This window comes from Cyanistes caeruleus, chromosome 2, assembly GCF_971803275.1.
Source record: "Cyanistes caeruleus chromosome 2, bCyaCae1.hap1.1, whole genome shotgun sequence".
NCBI lineage: Eukaryota > Metazoa > Chordata > Aves > Passeriformes > Paridae > Cyanistes > Cyanistes caeruleus.
The window spans coordinates 106,534,841-106,555,926 of NC_141702.1; the positions used below are offsets into that span (position 1 = coordinate 106,534,841).

The following is a 21,086-nucleotide window of genomic DNA, read 5'->3' on the forward strand; positions in this document are numbered from 1 at the left end:
TATTCACAATGGATCTGTGTCTGATATTTAAACCTAAAAATATCTCAGTGGGAGAAATAAAAGGAACGTGAATGTCTTGTATTGCTCTGTACAAACCTCATCTGTGATGTCTCTGTTACTTTTTTCAGCCACTTCCTTAAAGATGGCTTTATAAACATAGGCCAAGGTTAATCTTTTCTGCTGTAAAGCTGAGGTAATGGGCTCCAGCATTTTAAGTGTTCTCTGCCTTGTTAAAAAAGTTATTTTCTAAAGCAGTGTTTTTATTATACCTCTATTTTCAGATTAACATTGTAACAGTCTTTTCTTTGCAAATAATATGGAAATCCAAAGAAGCACCAACTGCAGAGAATATGAAATAAAACAAAATTCTACTATCTCAAAGTAGATGGCAAGATATGAGAGGATTTTACATGTAATCCAAAATCTTCCATCTGGGTCACTAGGTTCCTGATAATTGCAGCTTTTCTGGGCTGGAAATCACTTCCACTGACAAGATAAAGTAGTGCTGGAAAATCTTGCACCAATTATGAAAGTATTGCCTGACATTAGACATGTATTTTGTTCTTCCCTACAGAAAAATCCACACTTAGCAGATGAGATTATTTACATAATCTGCATCTCTCCTTCTGGGTTCTGCTCACTGAGTGAAAAGGTGGAGAAGCACCAACAAAGCAGCTGTGGAAAAAGGAACCCATTTCACCCTTCAGAGCTTTCCCACTGGTTTAGTGAAAAGCTGGATGGATGGATGGATGGATGGATGGATGGATGGATGGATGGATAGATAAAGCTTGCAGAAAGAAAAATCAGCTCTTGGCTAGGTGAGAAGGAGATTTTAACCACAGAGTCTCAGGAGATTTCTGAGTCAGCTTCTCTTAGCCTTGTAATAATAGCATGGAGGGTTGAATGTCTTATCCTGCAGCTTTAGCTCTGTCTTGGTTTAAGACTATTTAAGAGGTGGACACTCTAAAATGAGTCATCTCCCCTTGGTTTCAACAAATCCCTTTCCATCAATAAGGAGAAATTAAACATGAGTAGATATGAGTGGAAAAAATAAGAATTTAATAACAGGTGAAACAACAACTGGAAAAAAGAAAATCAGTGAATAATCAGTAGATACAAAATTGCTAAATCTCAAGAACAATTTGAGGTCTTTAGGGAAACATTAACTCTCTCAGTCTTCATAGGACAAAACTGGCTTTTGGCCTTGGAGATGCCTGGGGGTTTGATTATGGCAAAATCATGAAATAAAAGTTAGCATTTGTTTGATAGATTGGTGTGTCAGTCCAGCCTTTTAAAGATCACCTTGAAAAAAACAGTCAAACAAATCAGCTGATCTGGAAGAAGAAAGTGCTAAAAATCCATAAGAAGAGACCTTTTACATGAACTTCTTTTAAAAAAAGTTTTATGATATAATACTTGCAGGTGATCTGAAATAGCTGGAAGCAAATGAAAGAGAAAGCTGCCGTGAGGTGAGACAGTTTCTGAACCTGCCCAGTGTGAATTCCTTTCCTATTGACTCATGTGAGATCTGTTCCTCCTTCCATCTTACTCCTTTCTATTTTAGAAGACACTGTTCCTGAAATGGGTAAAATTGCTTTTCTTTATTCCCAATCAATGGCAGTTCATGAGAACTTAAGAAGATGTTAGTGGTCAGTGGTGAGGTTTGGTTTTCTTTTCCCCTTAATACTTGGGTTATGTCTTTATAAAAACTGTGCTTAGACTGCAACTTTTCAGAACTTTATGGCTATCCTGATTGATGCTTCCTTGATATATGTAACAGGAAAGCCAAATAATCACAAAGAACATGTGCTGGCTATTTCCACCCTGGGAATTTAAAATTTTCTGACTTCATTTATGATGCTGCAGTGTAACCACCTGGTGGAGTGAGTGATTGCAAGGCCTGGTAATGGTACAGACTTTTAGACTAGAATTTGTTACTTCTGTACCTTGTAGGCTATTCTGTGGTGGAAATATTTCACAGCTTTTGCCAGCTATGTTTTTTGAAAAATTACAGCTTGCTGGAGCCTTGATTCTGCTCTTAACTGGAGGATGTCCCATGGTTCAGGTCTGTTTCGATGCGTCAGGTCCTATGAAAATATGCTCTCTCTCATGAGGTCTGCATATATCTGGACTCTTCTGTTTGGTAAAACCCTCAAAGCAAAGAAAATGTAGTAAGATGTAAAATGTACATGTAGCTGTACTAGTAAATGTAGTACCTTTACAGCAAAACATGAGTGAAATGTTTTGAAGTGAGAGTTGTTTTGAGTGAAATCACATGGTGGCTCTTTCATACCTTGGCTTAGAAAAAATAACCCTTTGCTGAATATGTGAATGTAGATGTCAAAGCTCTCTTCCAAGGTTTGGGGAATTAAACAAGAAGTGAGATGGGAATTGTCTTCGTCTTCCCTCTCTTTCAAAACTAGATTATTTTAATGTGGCAGACAAACTTCTTCTGCCACTAAACCTGATGTGCTGAGTCTCAGGGAGAGGGACACTTTGTTTCAAGCAGTGTTTTATTAAAAAAAAAGGTTAATTTCTTGGATACAAAAAACAAAGCTTCCTGGAAGAAATGTGGTGTCAATCCAATTCCAGTACTTTGGTGTCTGCTGAAGCGTAGTAATGCCTCAGAAGCAAAATAAGGGATTTTAAAGAACTTAGGACTTTTCTCAGTTTTACAAGAGCTTCTCAGGAGTTTCAGCATGAACTCCTTTATGTTATCATACATCCAGACTGAAAAACCCCTTTCTTCCCTATGCCAATTATCCTTTTAGGATTGAAGAGTTGCTACAGTTCATGTATACCACAAACTCTTGATTCATGGGAATATGTTTAGCTTTGCTGTGCTCAGTCTGTGCAAAAACTTCTAAGTCTTTCCAAGTTTTTATTATTGTCTTTTATGATCAAATGATTGGATTTTGTAGTAGCATAGCTGATATTAATGCATTTTAAACACATTAAGTCTGGAGGATCTGATATTCCAGAAGATGTTTGAGTAAGTTAAGAAGTGAGGCTGATGTTTTACTCTTCTATTTCACTGCAGGTTCAGTAGTAATTATTTACACTGATGAATAGAGAAATGGAGCACAATGTTCTGCCCCAGGCTTTTACTGTAACTTTGAGGCTGAGCAAAATAACTGCTGTTTCTTTTTCATGAAGAGCAGTGCAGGGGAAGTGACAAAATGTGCCTGAGGAATGAGGTGGTGACAAGATGCTATCTGTGAAGAAAACATCAGGAATCAGGGTAGGATGTTCCCCATGGGGCCAATCAGTGCAGCTCTGCTGATTCCCAAAAGAACGAGCCAGTTCTGGAAGCCTGATGACCTGGCCCTGCCTACTGAAATATCTCCTCAAAAGAATGATCCTTATTTCCCTTTTTTCATGAGAGAGACATCTACCAGAATGCTCCCAATAACCCCCACCAACAACCAAGCAACAAAGTTCGTGAAATACCCTTTGTAAAGATTGAGATGTGGTGGTGCCAGCAGGCTGGCTCTAACTAAATACTCCAGCAAGGGAGGCATTGCCAGAAGAATAAACATTTCCATGCTTCCCATGTAAGCCAGCTCCCTAAATGCTGGGGCTTAGGTGAAATATTCCTTGAACAGGCTATTCCCAATTATCCACTGTGAGGTTTCTGAAGGGAAAATAGCCTGTTGGGTCATGTGGAGGGTTTGTGCCGTGCTCACACTGTGCTGCTCTAAGTAGTTACAGCATCATCAGAGGAAGCAGAACCTACCAGAGCCAGGATCTGCAAATATCACTGAGCAGCTGCTCTCTGCTCTTCCCTGAAGCATCTGGCAGTGCCCCTTGGGTGCTTGTCTGGGTGCAACCCTGCTGACAGAATATGGCAACTGCTAATATCCTCATTCTGCTTCCTTTGATCTGTCCACACAAAGTACAGCTCGTTCAAAACAACTGAAGTAAGCAGAAGCCATCAGTTCTCTCAAAATTATTTTTTTGGGTAAATCTATACATTGGCTTTGGAGGTTGCTTGTGGAAATAAACCCAGCATTGCTTTAAAATTTGATACACCTCAAGAACTGTTTTGAAACTTGATTCATTTCTAATTAAAGTGAAATCTGAAGCCATGTGAGAGTTAAATAAGTTCAGCTTTTGTTGCGAGAACAGTTCTACACAAGTTCTTTTCTCTCAGGGGTTGACTGCTATTGTACCATTTTACGTTATATTTTCTGAATTCACCCCACACAGTCTCATTGACTTCAGTGGGAATTTTCCTGGAACAAGGAATTAAATAGTCTTCAGAATTAGTTCCCCCATGAATTCAGAATATTAGATATCTGCTCAAGTTATGTTACATACTGTCAATTTTTCACCTGTTAAAATTCTTGGAGCAGATGCAATAAAACTTCTCCAAGCTTGATAAGAAAAGTTACAGAGAGTTTGAATTCTCTGAAGAAGTCTGGGAGTTCAGCTGAAGTTTGGGAAGGCTTCTCTGAGGTTCTCTTTCGGAAAGGAATTTTCTGTGCTAAGCTCCATATTTCACTGCTGCCAATTCTGCATGACTTTGATGTTCTGCATTTAAATAAAGAGAAATAACATGTTTTTGTGGTAAATTATGAGTAAATTATAGCCTAGAGAAAACAACAACAATAAAAGAAAGAAGACTGACAATAATTTACTTATGTTTGATTTTGTGTATTTGATGAAAGAGAAAATATAAGGAATATATAAGAAATTGAGGATGGGATTGTCATTAGCTGTGCCAAATTGCAGGAGTACATCTTATAATAACCATGTTCCTTCATATGGAAGCAAACTTTAGCGTTGAAACATTTTTAGTCTTTCTTGGCTTTTCTAGATGTGCTCATCTGTCAGTGTAAGTGAAATCCTAAAGCCAGCAGGGGGGACACCATAACAGACTTCACATGTGCCCACTGCACCCTTTTCTTTCATTTTTCTAACTTGTAGATAAACTGATTGATTAGAAATTATTGCCATTTATCATGATCCTGCCTGTGAAGGCTACTTCCAAGTATTTTCTTTTCCTGGTTTTTATCCTATGATTTTTTTTAAAGGTGTCTTCTTTCTAATCATATCCTTTTGACAAGGTATGGATGATTTTGATATTAATTCACAGTTTTTGTCTATAAAGTATATTGAATAAATACTTACTTTTCAGGATATATTAGCAAATCAGCTAGAGGTGCACATGTATCTGTATTAGATACATAAACTTCCCAATTTCTGGTGATTAAGTGAAGAAAAGAAGATTTTATGAGAATTTTCTGCAGTGAAGTTAAGTTTATTTAACATTTTGTAGCTCAATGCCTTATATATAGCATACCCTTCTGAACTGGCATTCTTTTGGCCAACTGAAAATGCATCTTTGGAGTATGGCTGGTTTCTAGAAAGCATAAATTCTATGGGTGTGGTTTGGTTTTCTGTTTCAGGCTGTGTGGTGCCAAATACGTGGCTGTTTTGTTCAAGAAATAGATCAGGTTCTCTGAAAGCATTGTGACATGTCACCCTTAAAATGCTTTAGGTACTTTGTCTCAATGGATTGAATCTTGGCTTTCAGCACAGTAACAACTCTTGTTTTGTTGTTTTTTTTTTTTTTTTTTTTTTTTTTTGTTTTAGTGTTTTTGTTCTGCTCTGTTCTCTTTTGTTTCCCCCTACCCTTCCTGGGCAACATGGGCATTTTTTATTCTTTCCCTGAAGCAGGCATACTGCACATCCTTGTTTTGTCCAGGAGAAGCCCAAGGTATTAACACAGCAGAGAGGCTGAAGTTTCACACCTGGAATTCCCTCAATCCAGTGTGGCAGTGGAATTTTAGCTTGGAAATCCTCTAGAAGATAATTTGGTAGTACACACTACAACAGTTCCTAATTTTATTTTGAAGCAAGCATTCCAGAGCATGACTTTAATTCTTCATTGGTTGAGCTGCTATAGATGACTTTGTTCAAATGATTCTGAATAAAAATGTGCAAACCTTGGTTTTGGCATAATTTTCCTAATACAGTTGTGAGGGAAAATCCTTCCTTGTGATAGGTGGGACGCTGAAGCTAAAGGCGTTTTTGTGATGCAATATTGTGACAGAGCATATGATGAACTGGGTGGTGTGTGGCGAAAACAAGTGGGGAAAATGAAGTGCTGCACTGATACACAAAATGTATTTTTAGTCTTGACTGAGTATCTCTTCTTCCTCTGTAGGATGAAATGACATAATTTATCATCTCAGGCTCTCCTGTACAGACCCAGGGAACAGATAATGCCCCTGTGGAAACTATGACAAAGCCATGTGATCTCAGTAGCCAGCACATAATGAAAAATACTAAATATTGTGGAAGATTTCAGCTGGTGATTCTCCAGGGCAACTTTTGGTCGTTTGGGATGTTGCTTATCCAGGACCTTACTGTCCATAAATGGTGCTCCTCATGATGGAGAAAAGATTGAAGACAGACAAAATGTCAAGATGTGTCATGTGTTGTATCTAGCTTGCTGTTTCCAGTGTTTTTAAAATAAATACTCTTGTTTCAAGGTCAGCATAAATTCTCAATGTACTTAATTGATTCTGGAGTGAAGTGCTAAATTCAGGATGTGTGTGTGTATAGAAAAAATGGATTGCTGATATTTATTGCTGATATATATCAAATGAGGTTGGTTTTTGTCATGCTCTGTTTTGACTATTGTTCTGCAAGCCTACTTTAAGGAAGATATTTCTGTGACAGTTTTGTGATGAGCAGGCCTCAGGTAGGTTGACTGACTGCATGTGAAGTAGGAAAGGATTGTGCCTTTGGTTACTCAATTGTGGCAGAGAACAGAGTTGCAGTCTCAGAGCACAGCAGAACTTTTTTGTAATAAAATGACTCTATGGAGAAGTTGGGGAACTACTGACTTAAGAAAGAATGAAGGAACTTTTTCAGGAAAGGTTTTGAGGCCAGGTGAATTGGAACTGTGGATTATAGCAGGCTTGGAGGAATAATTTTGGAACACTGTGATGAAAACATGGGATGGATTCATGACTGTTCTTCTGAGTCAGTGCTGGTGATTTTTTGAACAAATCAAGTAAAAATGAGTTTATGTGGTTCTCAGATTTGGAAGCTGCTAGAAAGCGTCCAAAACAAGCTGGAAATAGTGTCTCCTCCTGAAAATGTTCACTTAAACCTACTGCCTGCTGGAGGTATCAGAGTTCATCAGTTCACTTCTCACAGCTTTGTCAGGCTTTGACAGTGACAGCCAGTTCAGATATTCAAAGAGCATTCTAGATATGATTCAATAAGCACAGAAATCTGTCATTTGGTGGAAAAAAAAAAGGCTCCCATTGCAACAGAAGAAAGCCTATATTTGATGGTATATGAAAATTTATCTCTTGTAATCCCATTTGTGACTATTTCCTTTTTCCCAGCACAACTGTGATGCATCCCAAGGGAAAGTGTCATTGAATGTCTTTTTGGATGTTGAATACTTCTCAATTGAGGCTGTGCATGTTGTTTGACCTGCAGAGTAGTGCTTAAATTGTACAAATTATGGCATAGCTGGGGAGCTGAAGGCCTCATGGTGCCAGATGTTCAGTAGGCTTCTCATCTTTGTAAGAATTAGGTGCATCCTTCAAGAACAAGAGCATAATGGACCATCTATTCTGATTTAATATGATTTTATTGCACACAAGTGACAACTGATATGAACAGATCAGCCTGGCCACTTCAGTTTTGTAATGGGAAGTGCTGGTGCTTGCAGTGTCATTGTCATGTTGGTGAGGATGGTTGAGAACTTCAGACTTTTCACTTCTTGGGCTCCCTGGAGACACCTCTAATCACTGGGCTGGGGTACAAATTAAATGGTACCAATTTAAAAAAAATATTTTTCCAGTTTTTGACAACCTTGATACTTGATCTCATTTGTAATCAGAGTAGCAAAGAACATTCATAACTTCTTTTTCAAAAGACTTTTTGGCTAAAAAGAGATTTTAACTTACTGATGAAGTGGATTTTGCCAAGCAACAAAAGCCTGAACCAGACAAAACAAATTCCTGCATCCCAGTTTTACCCTGTTAGTGGATCACTTCATCAAGGACTCTTTCATGTGGCTAAAAACAGTGTTCCTCTGTCACAACACACACTGGCATGGAGTTCCAGCATCTTAAAAGCTTTTGAAAGCATCAAGAAAATGGAGTTGAAAAAAGAAAATTATGTTGGTGTTTTGGGCTGTGGAACTCTTTTTGCTCTCTAAGATCTTTCCGATGCTTCTGTAATTGGAGCAGGCAGGGAATAGGTGTCAGTGATCTTTTCTCTGGTCAATACCACTAATGCTGACTGCAAGGATGGTGAAACATTTAGTTTCATTGCTCTGATTTCCCTTTTCTCTTTGTTCTTCTTTGTATGCCTGGGGACAAAATGCTAAACCCTCACTCAGTTTTCTAAAAGCATCTGATCATTTGTGCAGGACTGGTTACTGTTAGAATCCAGCTTTTATTAGGTGAAAAACATGTTAAAACTTTTTAGTATGGGAAGCAAGTGACTTAATGGTGAGAACTGTGTCTCCTAACGTGCCTTGGGTTTGTCTTTGAAAATATCCTTGAGGGAAGAGAAAAAAAAATCCATTAAAAATAAAAAGGAAAAAAAAGAAAAAAAAACAAACATAAGATGAATGAGTCTGTGGTGCTGGTGAGCACAGCTGCTCTTTCTCTCTATGTGTGTACAAAACTTGGGGTAGAAAGTAGGTCTGGACTGTGGGAAATTATGATTAAATGAAGTGCCCTGGTTATTTTCAATGCAAGAAGATTTCATTACTCTATTGATTTACAGTGATTAATGTTTTCTTTCTCTCTCCTTTTTCCCCCCTTTCTTATTTTTCTTTTAGGCTGTATTGTCAGAAGAGTGGCCATTCACAGCTGCTTATTGATTCTAAACAGGGCTGAAAGATGATTGAGTGATGTGACTTTTTGGGCCCCATTGTTTCTCCTTTTGCTCCCCTGGAAAAATGATTAAAAGTATTCCCAATAACAACATCTCTGGATGTTCTTTTGGTCTCTGAATATACAGGGAGATGGAAATGCCAATGACTGCCTGACAGCCAGCCTAAGATGAATGCTCATAGTTTTATGAGATAACAATCAGATATAATCATTCAATCTTCTTTAAGACAAGACTGAAGTATTACTTTAATCTCTAAAACTGCAGACATTCACTAATAAAGAATTATTAACAAGGAAAATATTTAATAATCTGGCCATATTGTAGGCACAACAAAACTCCTAGAAACAGGCTTGATTAGATGATCAATGAGAAGTTGTTACTGGGTTTTATATTGTTCTGTCACTGGGATAATGCCATTGAGGATGTTATAGGCTCTTTAGTTTGCTTGGTACTATACATGTTTGAATCCATAAATATGATTTAGCTTTGCTAAATATGGGTTGGGATTATGGAGCAGTGCTGAGACTGTTTTAATGTTTTTCTTCACCATTTTAGTGAACAAGAATGGTTTTGTTTCATGCAAGTGTTTCTTCTCCCACTGGGGAAAAATGTGGACAAGTGAAACCATAACTAATAGGCTGATGAGGGAACTAAAGAGGATGCTGGAAGAAATTGTGGAATTTTAATCATTGTCAAAATAGTAGATTTTATATTGTTCTGAACTGCTGTTGTAATTCAGCTGCCCTGGCCTACATGGCTCCTGCTTATGTGGCTGATGCCACTCTTGGGTCACAGGCACCTGAGTTTTCTATCTGCTTCTACCTCTGGTTCCAAAGCCTGCTCCTCTCCCCTAAAGGATGTTTCTGTCACTGGATACCTGTGGTTTTGGATGTTAAACACTACTTACTAACTGCTGAGATACACTGTGAAGTGACAAGGGGCATTTCTCCTGGCCATATGGTTGGGAGATACTTAGGAGTGACAATCTGCAGCCAGTCACAGGCATTGCTTTGGACTTGGCTCATGGGAGCTATGTAAACTTTCTGCAGGGAAGAAAAAAAAGTAATCATAAAAATAAGGAGGTTTCTCTTTCCTTTTTTTCTACCCCAAAAGTAAAAAGTAGCCAGAACTTGAATAATTAAAAAGTAATGTGTTTATGTGCTTCGTGCTACAGCTTCATCATAACTGGAATGATCTTTCCTTGTAGGAGTCAGACAGTGGAGGCAGCTGCATTTCCAGGGAAATCTACACTTCTGGAAAAATTCTTCAGCTGCCCTGAACCTGTGCACAGAAAATGTTGTTGGTCTTTTCCTTCTGCTGACAGTCTGTTAGGCATCAGATGTTGATTTAAAAACCTCTGTGTGGTTACTGCTCTGTGAAGGGAGAGAGCAGAACCTGTGCAGGTCTGTTATTCCACAGGTTCCTGCATGAGCAGGAAAACCTTCCTTAGGAATTTTCTTTGTCACTGCAGTGGAAGGATCATGTACAAAGAGCTGCAAGGAGATGGCCAGAAAAGGGTAGAGGTGTTTTGGACTTGTAAGTAGCCCAGTGGTGCAATCCATGTGCAGTGTAGGAAATTCTGACATTTGGGTTTTGTTTTACGGCAAGGAAAGCCCTATTGTTCCAGTTTGATAAAAAAAAGAAAAAAAAAAAAGTTGCTATTTTCCTTTTCTGTGTTTTGTGTACTTGTGGGTTTTTTCCCTCCCCACCCCCCAATTAGATTTGTTTGCCCTGTCACTGATATTTTTACTCTGGCAGAGAATATTTGGAGATCAGGGTTACCTGAGCACAGATGCTGACAGTTATGCTGCAATAAAACTCTGCTAGCGCCCTCGTCATAAATCACAGTCCATAATTTGGAGACTTAAATTACAGGTATGTCTTCTGAATTACCCTCTGCAATTAAAGTGCAATAAAAATACCTGCCACGGATTTTAATAAGCAGCCTAGTCACAGTAGTGCCAACTGTTTGCTGGCTGCTGTTGGGATGTTGAATTTTTTACAGCTATTAAATATAGTGAGCGGCGTGGCTGCTGCCAGCTGTTAGGAGAAGCACCAGTGCTGCCACCAGCACAGCTGTTTAGCTGGAAGTGTAGTGTTGTGTCCCCTGAGGGAAGGAGGTATTTATGAGAAGGAAAGGTGTGCTGGAGACACAGCAATAGCGTTCCTCTGGCTGTCAGGGGCTGGCATAGAAAAGTCACAACAGCACCAGAGCTCAGTGCTAAATAAAAATTCAGTAAACCAAATAATGCCTGGAAAACAGCCATGAAGATCATGTCCTGCCTTTAAGTTATGCTGCTGACAACCCTATGGGTTAGGGTCAAGGGGAAGATGTGGGTGAAGTAGGAAATACCAGACTTCTGCATTTTATTAAAGGGAAAAGATGCCAGGGTTTCCAGGCACAGAGCATGGAAGTTAAGAAACAAGAATGCATTTAGAGCTAGAAAGATTTGGCAAATCCAAAATCTGATACTGCTAGGAAGAGGGGCTGCTTGTGAAAATGTAAAGATGCCAGCTTTAAGTCCATCCCTTTAGGACAAATTTACTAACTGGTTCTGAAGTTCACTGTTTTCTCTGGAATTACTGACTCCACCCAAGAGATGTCTGCATTCCATTTTCTTTAACTGGATGGCCCAAATTAGTGGCTTTCTTCATAAAGGACTGTCTCCTCAAAAACTCAACAGCAACATCCTGAAGTACAGAAAGCTGCACCATGTTTGTGGTGATGTGGTTTTGATCCTTTTGAAACCTAACTCAATCAAATTGTTGTTTCTTTCATGTTTTGTGTCTTGAATAGAAGTAATCTGTTTGCTATTCAAATAAATCTTTCAAATTTCAGCATGGTGGGGAGGTCTTCACATTATCTGACTCATGCCTCTAGCAGAGATACTCTGAATTGTCCCATTGACTTCTCACCATTGCTCACATAAAGAATTCTGTCTTCTAAATTACAAGGAGGTAAACAAAGAGAGCCTAATGCTGGAGCTGGAGAAACTCCTATTCAGAATTTTAAATGGATGCAGCTGAGTATTTAATGGGAAAACAGTTGTATTATTAAGGAAGCAAGCAAATATTTTTTGCCATTAGAAACTGTCAGTCTTAAAAATTAGTGTCATATTGTGGGAAAAACACCAAAGTACTCTTGTCAATGTCTCATTATTCCTTACAGTTCAGAGAAAAATGGTAAAAATAACAGTTGGGTCAATATGCTGCTGATATATTTGCATGCTATGCCTCAGATCACATGTAATGTTTTATCAAAAAATGTTTAATTATTTGTATTGAGTGAGTTTTATAAAAGATACACATAAATAATATGTCCTAATATTGAAATATTTTTGCTTTTTTGTGAAATCTATGCACCATAGATCATGTTGTTGAAGCATTAAGTTTCTATCTCCTGGCTGATTTGATGAATTACTGACTTCTATCTGAAGGATATAAATGAGGCTGGAGTTGCATTAAGCCTTCATCTGAACTGTACATTTATTTGATACAGGATAATGAAGAAGCAAAGCATTTTCCCATGGCACTTATTTTGTCCAGTGGATATGCATGATTTTTTCCTTTTGTACACCCACATGCTCCTGCTGTTCTACAAGATTGCACAAAATATTTACAAGTGTCTTTTAATTAAAATAAAGGGTTGTCAGGGCACAGCATATGCAAAGAATATTTGATTTTCTGCATGTGTTACCTGTAGTACACTGCTACTGCAAATATTTTATTGTAATCAATGCTATATCTGGCTTAACTCTCATCTCTTACACCCTGGAATTTGTGACAGTTTTCTGATCCATGATAAAGTGAAATTTTAATTACAAGATACAAAACCAGAAGGAATTGGAGGTTACTGATACATGGTCCAGTTTTCCAATGGAATAACTTTCCCTTCAGATGGAGTCAAGTGAACATTTCAATGTTGTGCATAAGTCTGATAATCACTGTTTTCCTTTAAAGGATCAGATTGTTGGGATCCACCCTCAGTGACACTTTGTTGTCCATGTAGAATGCAAGATGGGCAGCAGAGATGCTTGGCAGGCCTGAGGGAGGCAGAAGGCCAATTCTTGCTGGGTCTGACTGAAGAACATTAAACTGAAGAACATTAAATTTTGTCTGACAAAATCTTCACAAAAATGAATTTTTTTTATATTTTGGCTCCTTAATGGAAGATTTTTTTCCCCCACCAACATTACTTTGTCCCATTTCATATATTTCATTTTTCCCAGGGTAGAGGGAAATGAGGGAAAGTTTTCTTAGTGAGCAGAATAATAATTTCCTGGAGCAGCAGCAAAATCAAGAAAAGTGTGAAAACGTCATTGTTTAAACTTTAGGGAATAAGTGATGTAGGGATAAATTTGTTGAAACAGTGTCAGTGTTTGCTTCTCCCACACTATGCCACAGCACTGCTACCTTTTAGATTGTTGCAAAGTGGTCCCTTCTCACAAGTAACAATCAACAGGATGGGAAGAAATGGACTCAAGTTGCACCAGGGGAGGTTTAGATGGGATGTTAGAAAAGACTTCCTCACAGGAAGGGCTGTCAAGAATTGGAACAGGCTGCCTGGGGAAGTAGTTTGTGTCATTATCTCTCAAGTTAATTAGAAGATGTGTAGTTGAGGCTGTCAGGTTTTGTGGTGGACTTGGCAGTGAGGGGTTAATAGTTGGACTTGGATCTTCGAAGTCTTTTTCAACCTAAATGATTCTATGCTCCCATGATTAAAAAAAAAAAAAAAAAAAAAAAAAAAAGGGAAGGAAACAACTTTCACTCTTTCACTTTCTGACTAGAAAAATTCTGACTGGTTTGCAATAAAATTGTGGAGGGGGCACCTTGATGTCCTGCCTTTCAAGACCAGGTTTTTGCAGCCCAGGCAGTTTATTCTTGCCATTGTGAGTGAGATTTGCATAAATGATGCAACTTTAAAGTTAAATCCAGCTTCTTAGAAAAGCTCTTAGGGTATAAATAATGAATGAACTTCAGATGCTGTGTTTTGGGTACTGACAGGTCAGTAGGACTGGAAGGGGGGACCCAGCTTTTGAATTTGCAGGATTTGTAGCTCCCTGTGTGTATTTGTGTTGTATAGGCATGATGGCTGGAAAATATGTCTTAAGTTATTTTTAAGAACTTGCCCAACATATAGGATGTGTTCACTTATAGTTCACTTATAGTTTGAAATTGGGCTTGAAATTGAGTTTGAAGTTCTGATAAATGCTGGAGCTGGATTTGGATGCTGAATTCTTATACTCAGCTGAGTCAGTCAGATAAAGTCCCTCTGGTACCTGATCACCAGATCACTGTGCAGCTCCCTGGTGGGCACAGCTGAAGCTGAAGTACAATAACAGATTGGTTATTGTACTTCACAGGACAGTATAATACACAGAGCTCAGCTTGGGGAAGGGTGATATGTCCCCATGGTACTGTGTGTGGGCCACCAGGAGCTGTCCCAGCCCCTCAAAGGTCATTTATCCAGTTTGTGTTGCTGCTGACTCCAGATCAGTCTGATTGCACCCACCTCTGCATGGTGCTGGTACCTTCCTGCAAGGGAGTAAATCAAAGCATTCACTGAACCACACACTCAACAATTAACATTTTTTGAGCCAAAACCAGTCCATTGAAAAGGTCTTAAGCTTCTCAAGTGTTCTCTAGTCTAAGCTAGAGGTAGTTGCCTTCACAACTTGATTTCCCAGTGGGTTTGTCCTCAAGGAAAGCTAATGTCAAACAGCAAAAGATTTTTGATTTGAAACTTGGTAGTTTGGAGGCTCCTTTCACATGTGTCTATATATCAGCAAAGGGAGCTCATAATGTAAAAGAAAAACTGCTTTTATACTTTGCCAGAAGTAATATTGGCATCTGAAACTGATGTGGCTTTAGTGTTAGCTTGGATGGAATTCATTCCTGCTTCTGGTAAAAATAAAAAAAGGATGTAATAAACATTTACACTGCAACAAGATGATAAAATGCCAACATTGAGATCCATATCCATCCTCTTTGCCAGTTGAAAGAGCTCTTCATCTTTTGCATAGCAGGCCATTTACCCTCCTTTTGCTTGGACAGTGTGGGGGTGTGTGTATATATATATATTTATGTATATAGTTTAATAGTATTTGAATTTTTTTTCCACTTCATAAATTATTCCTTTTTTTTGTCCATTACTAAGCAGACAGAGTTTGGTCATGGTGCTGCTGATGTGTTCCTGTCTTTTGTGTGTTTTGACTGGTTAACACAAGCAGGAAAGGCCATATGAACTCTGAAATGTTTACAGGGAAGGGAGAAAAAAACCCCATTGCTGAGGGAAGGGTGGGTATCATTCCAGCATACTGGCCTGTGATTTATTTTGCCTTTTGATTGGTCACAGTGATATTTTGTCACTGCTTCAATAGCATTCTGTTCAGTGCAAAACATTTTTTTTCACAGTATCCCTCATGCTCCCCTAAACTGTGGCAGAAGAGGAAGTATTTCTTCCTGGCTGGCTGCTGTGGCTCCTCTGCCTTCTGTGCTTTCATTAGGCTGCTCTGCACTTATTTTACCTCAGGGACACTAAAGCACTTCCAGTTCTCACATGTGTTTGTATTGCAATTTTGTGTCAATGATTCTCTGTGCTTGACCATAGGGACAAAGCTGTAAAATTTGTGTTGGGCACTGAGCTAATTTTCCAGAGGAAGAGGTACAGCTGGGAGTCACAGCAGCAAATCATACTGAATTTTTACCTCTAATCTCTAGCACCGCTCTGGGGGAGTGTTTTGGGGAAAGGATTTGGTTTGAGCTGGGTCAGTTTTCTTTTTGCAGGGTGGTGGTGATATTTTGAAGTGCTACTCTCCTCTGGGAAGGTTACAAGGGATTCCTGAGTTTGCCAAAGCAGAAAGAAGAAACAAGTGCATAATTGGTGAGACTTTCATGAGAGTTTCATACCTGGTGCATGTCTTTGCACCTTTCTGTCCAGCATTTAAAAGCAACTTATGCAGTAGTTGCTTCTGCCCTCAGTTACATTTTTGCTTTTCCACAATATAATTACAGTGGCTGATGTGCAACTCCCATTTCTCCCCATCTCTGCTTTTGTAAGATATAAGCTGATTTTCATTTGCCAGTAGCTTATGTATCTTTGTACTGAACTTTTCAACAATTCTGAGATTTATGCAAGATTTTTTTTTTTTAAGGAGTCAGATGAAGTTTATGAAGTCTTGTTGGTACAAAGAAATGTCACTAGTAATTTCTAGTAACTTTATCTGACTTCCTTCTATTAGGGTATTTTATGCTTTTCCTGGTGGAATTAATTCCACCAGCAACTCAGAGTCATGTCAATGGCATCTGATATAATTGGCATTTTACATTCTGTGGGCTTCCAAATGTAATTTGCTGAAGACTTTTCTTTCCTTTGTGCAGCAGGTTTACTTTATCCTGCACTTGATTTGCTCTTCCTCCTCTGGCTCACCTGCTTGCAGGTGAGACGTGTTTGTTGGGAGCTGCATCTCATTTCCCAGCGCAGCTTTTCTCACCAACAAGCATTGTTTCTGTTCTCCCTGTGTGCTTTCTTCCTGGGAAAATTGGGGAAGGAAGGTCTGATTGAGGTGACAGAACAGGCTGTGTGGGACCCAGCTACCAGGATGCCTATGGGTGCAGCATTTGATGTCTGAAGTTGTGTTTCTGCATTGTGTCTGTGTGGGTTGGGAACTTTTAAGTGCAGCCTCCAGTGGTAGAAAGGTGGTTTCAAAGCTGTTGGATAATTAGGATGGCAATTCTGGATTATATTTTCATGGCAGTGGATATTTCATATGATGAACATATTGATTACAGCTTGGGGTAATATGATTTAATCCTGAACGGATTCTGAAAAATTCAAATACATGAATTCTTATTCTCCTTTGCTTCTCATTTTCTATATTGTTAAATGGTTTTAACTACTGTTATCAGTTCTTTGATTTCAAGGCAAAGTAAATCTTTATTTTGGATTAAAAATGCACTGAAATGAGGATTTCTTGCATCTGAACTTTTTTCCTTCACAACCATGGTAAGTTTCCAAACAATAGCACAGTAATTAGGTTCGCAATATGCCTTGTTTTAGACTTATTTAAGTTCCTAACATAGGGATCTAATTTTGTATTTGATGGCAGAGAGAGGATATATAAAAAAGGTGTTAACACTTTTCATTGCTCTGTTATTGTATGATAGCGAAATAAAAATCAAACTACCCCAAGTGCAAGGATGATGGGCAATGGATAATATTCCTTTTGGCCTCAAATATTTCATACAGGGATTTTTTTGATGTTGTTGAAAGTGATACATAGTAATTAAAATGTAATGATTTTTCCCTTTCAAATGAGCATATACATCCTATCAAAAGGCAACTGGATGATTATAGGTAAGTTAATTTTCTGCATTCGGATGTGTTATCTTCTCCCTGATTCATACGTTGCTATAGCAACAATTGACTGCACAAGGCCTGACTTGGCTCCCAAAGAAATATGAAACACCCTGGTTTATATTTTTCTGCTGTAAGTCATGGAGATGACTGCAGTAGAAATAGCTGATCTTTATAACTTGATTTTTAATTTTTAACTTATAACAGTTTGTTTTTTAAGTTGAATATATTCCCTTTCTTCTGTGTTTACGATTTTACAGTATTTTTATAAGTGTGACCAAATGAGATTGTTGCTGAATGCAAAATACAGATGTGATTTCTAAAAGGTGATTGTAAAAAGGGCAATTAATAGTTTTAAATATTTTTTTTGTAATTTTAAGGTATGTATTCACTTTGTCAGTCATGGGTATCAAATGGCAAAAAAATACCATGAAAGATATTAACAAAAATAGTTTTAATATGAGTTTATAAAAGTGTCACTTAACAAAGTTTGATGGCAAGGTTTACTGTATTGCATACTACTGATATGAAACACAAAGGAAAATCAAGTTAGAATGTGTTTAAAGTGATTTACACAGAATCCAAATATATAAAAGTGTAAGGGAGGCTCTCCCATTGAGTTGTGAGGTTGGGTGGATGTCCTTGTTTTCTAAATTCCTGATGGAGCTTAACAGCTAGGTCCAATCTTGGTCTTAGATTTGGACAACAGTTTATATCTAAAGGAATTAACGATATGAATTTATTTAGTTTTAATCTAGCATACAGCTAATCAGTCACTTAGGGAGAATCTGTTGTGAATAGAGGATTCCCCTGCCTTGGTTAAGGAGGTGTCTCAGTTTCAGGTGAGGAGTCTTAAACCCCAAGAGCTGCCCCAGATCAAGGGGGTGTGCATTCAAGTTGTAATTTAGGGACTTGGACTTGTCCATGTCATTCACAGAGAATGCCTCAAGGAGCACCCTGAGAGATGTCCCAGCCCCAGAGGATGCCTCTCCCCTGCGGGGAGATATGAGCAGGGACAGCTCAGAGGACACTCACTCTGTCATATCTGTGCAATAGAGTGGTTGGTTCGTGGTCAAACTGCATCCAGTGGGACAGGTCTGCATGAGACTCCTTGTACCCACAACTTCCTTTGTTCCTTGGAAAGTGTGTCTTGCAAAAGCCACTCTGCTAACCACGTGTTAATTGCATGGTCAGTGTTGCACTGATACAGAATCATGGAATGCTTTGGGTTAGAAGATCTTGAAGATCATCTCATTCCTGCCATGGGCTTGGACACCTTCCACTAGCCCAGGCTGCTCAAAACCCCATCCAGCCTGGAGTTACACACTCCCAGAAATGGCACATCCATCACTCTGGAACACCTCTTTCACTGCCTCACTGCTCTCATATTAAAGACTTTTTTTTAATATCCAGTCTAAACCTACCCTCTTTCAGTTTGAAGTAATCCCCCAATCTAAACCTACCCTCTTTCAGTTTGAAGTAATTCCCTCTTTTCCTACCACTACATGTTCTTGTAAAAAGTCCCTCTATCCCCAAAAAGCAAGCAGGTCACAGTCCTGGGGCAAAGAACACAGAAACAAAACTAATATAAATACTCTTGATTGAGGTGGTTAAGACTTACTCTAGTACATTCTTGGATTAAAAAACATGTCAAGGGTCATCTAAAGTTGTACTAAAAGCATAAATTAAATTTCATATGTGTATATATGTGTCCTTTCAATAATTTAAATACGTAGTGGATTTACAAAACAAGGATTGGATTCTCATTATTGTCTAAAGAAGGCATCCAATGTAACAGTGTGTTCTGACCTTTAAATGTGAACAAAATGTGATCTCAAGGAAAGACCTTTTGAAAGTCAAGAGTAAAATCCTTATCCCACTAAAATGCAATATTTTCATCTGGAATACATGAAATGAGGTGATTTTTTTTTGCTCTTTGTAGGCCTACAGGAAGCCCTAACTGAACTGTGTAAATAGGACAACCTAAGTATCACATACTCGGAAAAATCACAAGGTAATACATATTTTCAGAGTTTGATATTTTGTGTTCTTTATGTGTGCATTAAATTTATAAATTTGCAGCTTTATAGAATTATCTTTCCCCTCTCCCTCCAGTAGGTGAACAGTGAATCATATGATTGAGCTTGATTCTTCCTGGACTGTACTGCAGCAATAGGATTTTCCTGTTAAAACATATTTAACCATCAAGTGATACAGGAGCCAAGTGGAAATGTACCTCAGACTACTTAGTTGATGTTTACATGTCCAAGGTCACAGAAAATTGCATGATCTAGGAGGTATTTCAAGCTCCTTTACATCCCTCATAGAAGTAGGCTGTCATATATTATGAAGCAATGACCTTGCATGTAGTTTTAAGTATGCATTTAACAGAGTCTCTTTTCACAGGTTTTCACCAATTACTAACAGAAATAATTTAATTGAGTTCTAGAGGAGATTTTTTCCATTAGCTTGTCATTATGGAATTATAATGGATATTTTAATTAGGCAGTGTTTTGAATGGGAATATTTAACTAAATGAAAATTTGGACAAATACGTTCACTGTGCTCAGTGGCACTTACTAGAGGCTTATTGTGCACCCCCAAACTGCTCAGGAAACAAAATTAAGTGAGGAAATTTGGCTGAAATATTGAGCATGGCTTTCCTAAGTTTCTCCTAAGACATTGAGATCATATGCTGACTTTTGAATTCTGAAACCCCTCTGGTCTGCTCAAACATGTCCCCCCTCCCTGCCCCCAGTTGAAAGAAAATATTTCACTGCTTTCCAGTAGAAATTCCCAGATGCTTTTTGGCCATGAAAAGCTCTCATGCCAATGTTTACTTCCCACCTGCAAAGAAAATCTGTACGTGAGTACTGGAATTCCAACAAAATTAAAACTTTGAGTCTGGGTCAAGGGTCTTTTCACTTGATGTTACAGCTTTCTAATAAAACAGGTGAAAAAGCTTATTGTTGTTTATTATTTTCATTTTATCTGTGTCAGGAATAATTTTGAAGTATCTTTTAAAATTGTTAATTGGCTTTGTCTTTTTTTACTTAATATACTTTAGAAACTTGAGCAGTAAATTTATAGCTGGACTAAAGTCAATTTTTTTCAAAAGCGTTTTTATTTGTCAATATCTTGCAATATTCTTAGTATCCCATGCCTCAACCTCACAAACTGTGAGGCTGTGAATGATAAAAAGCTTTCCTCACCTATTCTAGAGGGTTCTGCCTTTTACCTTTTCCATTTATTCTGTCATCCACTACAAACGAAATAGGATGGGACCCATATGGACAAAAGCTTATTATACCTGCAGGAAGCGAAAACAAGCAATTAAGAAGGTGGTATCAGACTGCAGAGGTATCCAACTGTGGGACAGAGGTGACCTCTGGGATGAATCTTCTGGTCTGTACTGAAGCTTTTCTCCTCCAGTGGCCCTTCAGCTAATGGTAGAGAGTGAGTTTTGGAAGTAGGAAAGTTTTTCTGGACTCAAACTTCTCCCTGCTACTTTCTTTCCTGTGGGCACTGTTTGTGTTGTCCTGCTTTGGTGGAGGGATTTTCCATGATACAGATCCATACCATTTAAGGGTAAATTAAAGTCACATAGGTAATTCTAATTCTGGAATTGCATATTTTTTTCAGAACCCAAATCTGCAATATTCTGCAAGGCAGTATTCTGTTGAAATAACATTTTGGTGTTTTATATACAAACCAGTACATTTACTTTTATAAGTATTTGTATTTGGTACAAGATTTAAGGTGGTGTCACTGCACTGATGATTTATTTTCTTCAGATGGTGATTCCCAGAGGAATGCAATAAGGGGAGAAAGGCTAGGCAGCAGAACTGGGACA

The 21,086-nt window shown here is 38.3% G+C and overlaps 1 long non-coding RNA gene across 1 annotated transcript in view; it reads left to right on the plus strand.

Moving 5' to 3' along the window:
* LOC111926326 (uncharacterized) overlaps positions 1–21,086 on the plus strand; it is a 148,144-nt gene that overhangs the window by 98,662 nt on the left and 28,396 nt on the right. The window contains exon 2 of the long non-coding RNA XR_015283790.1: positions 19,176–19,247. This is a non-coding gene — a long non-coding RNA (uncharacterized LOC111926326). The remainder of the gene's footprint in view (positions 1–19,175; positions 19,248–21,086) is intronic.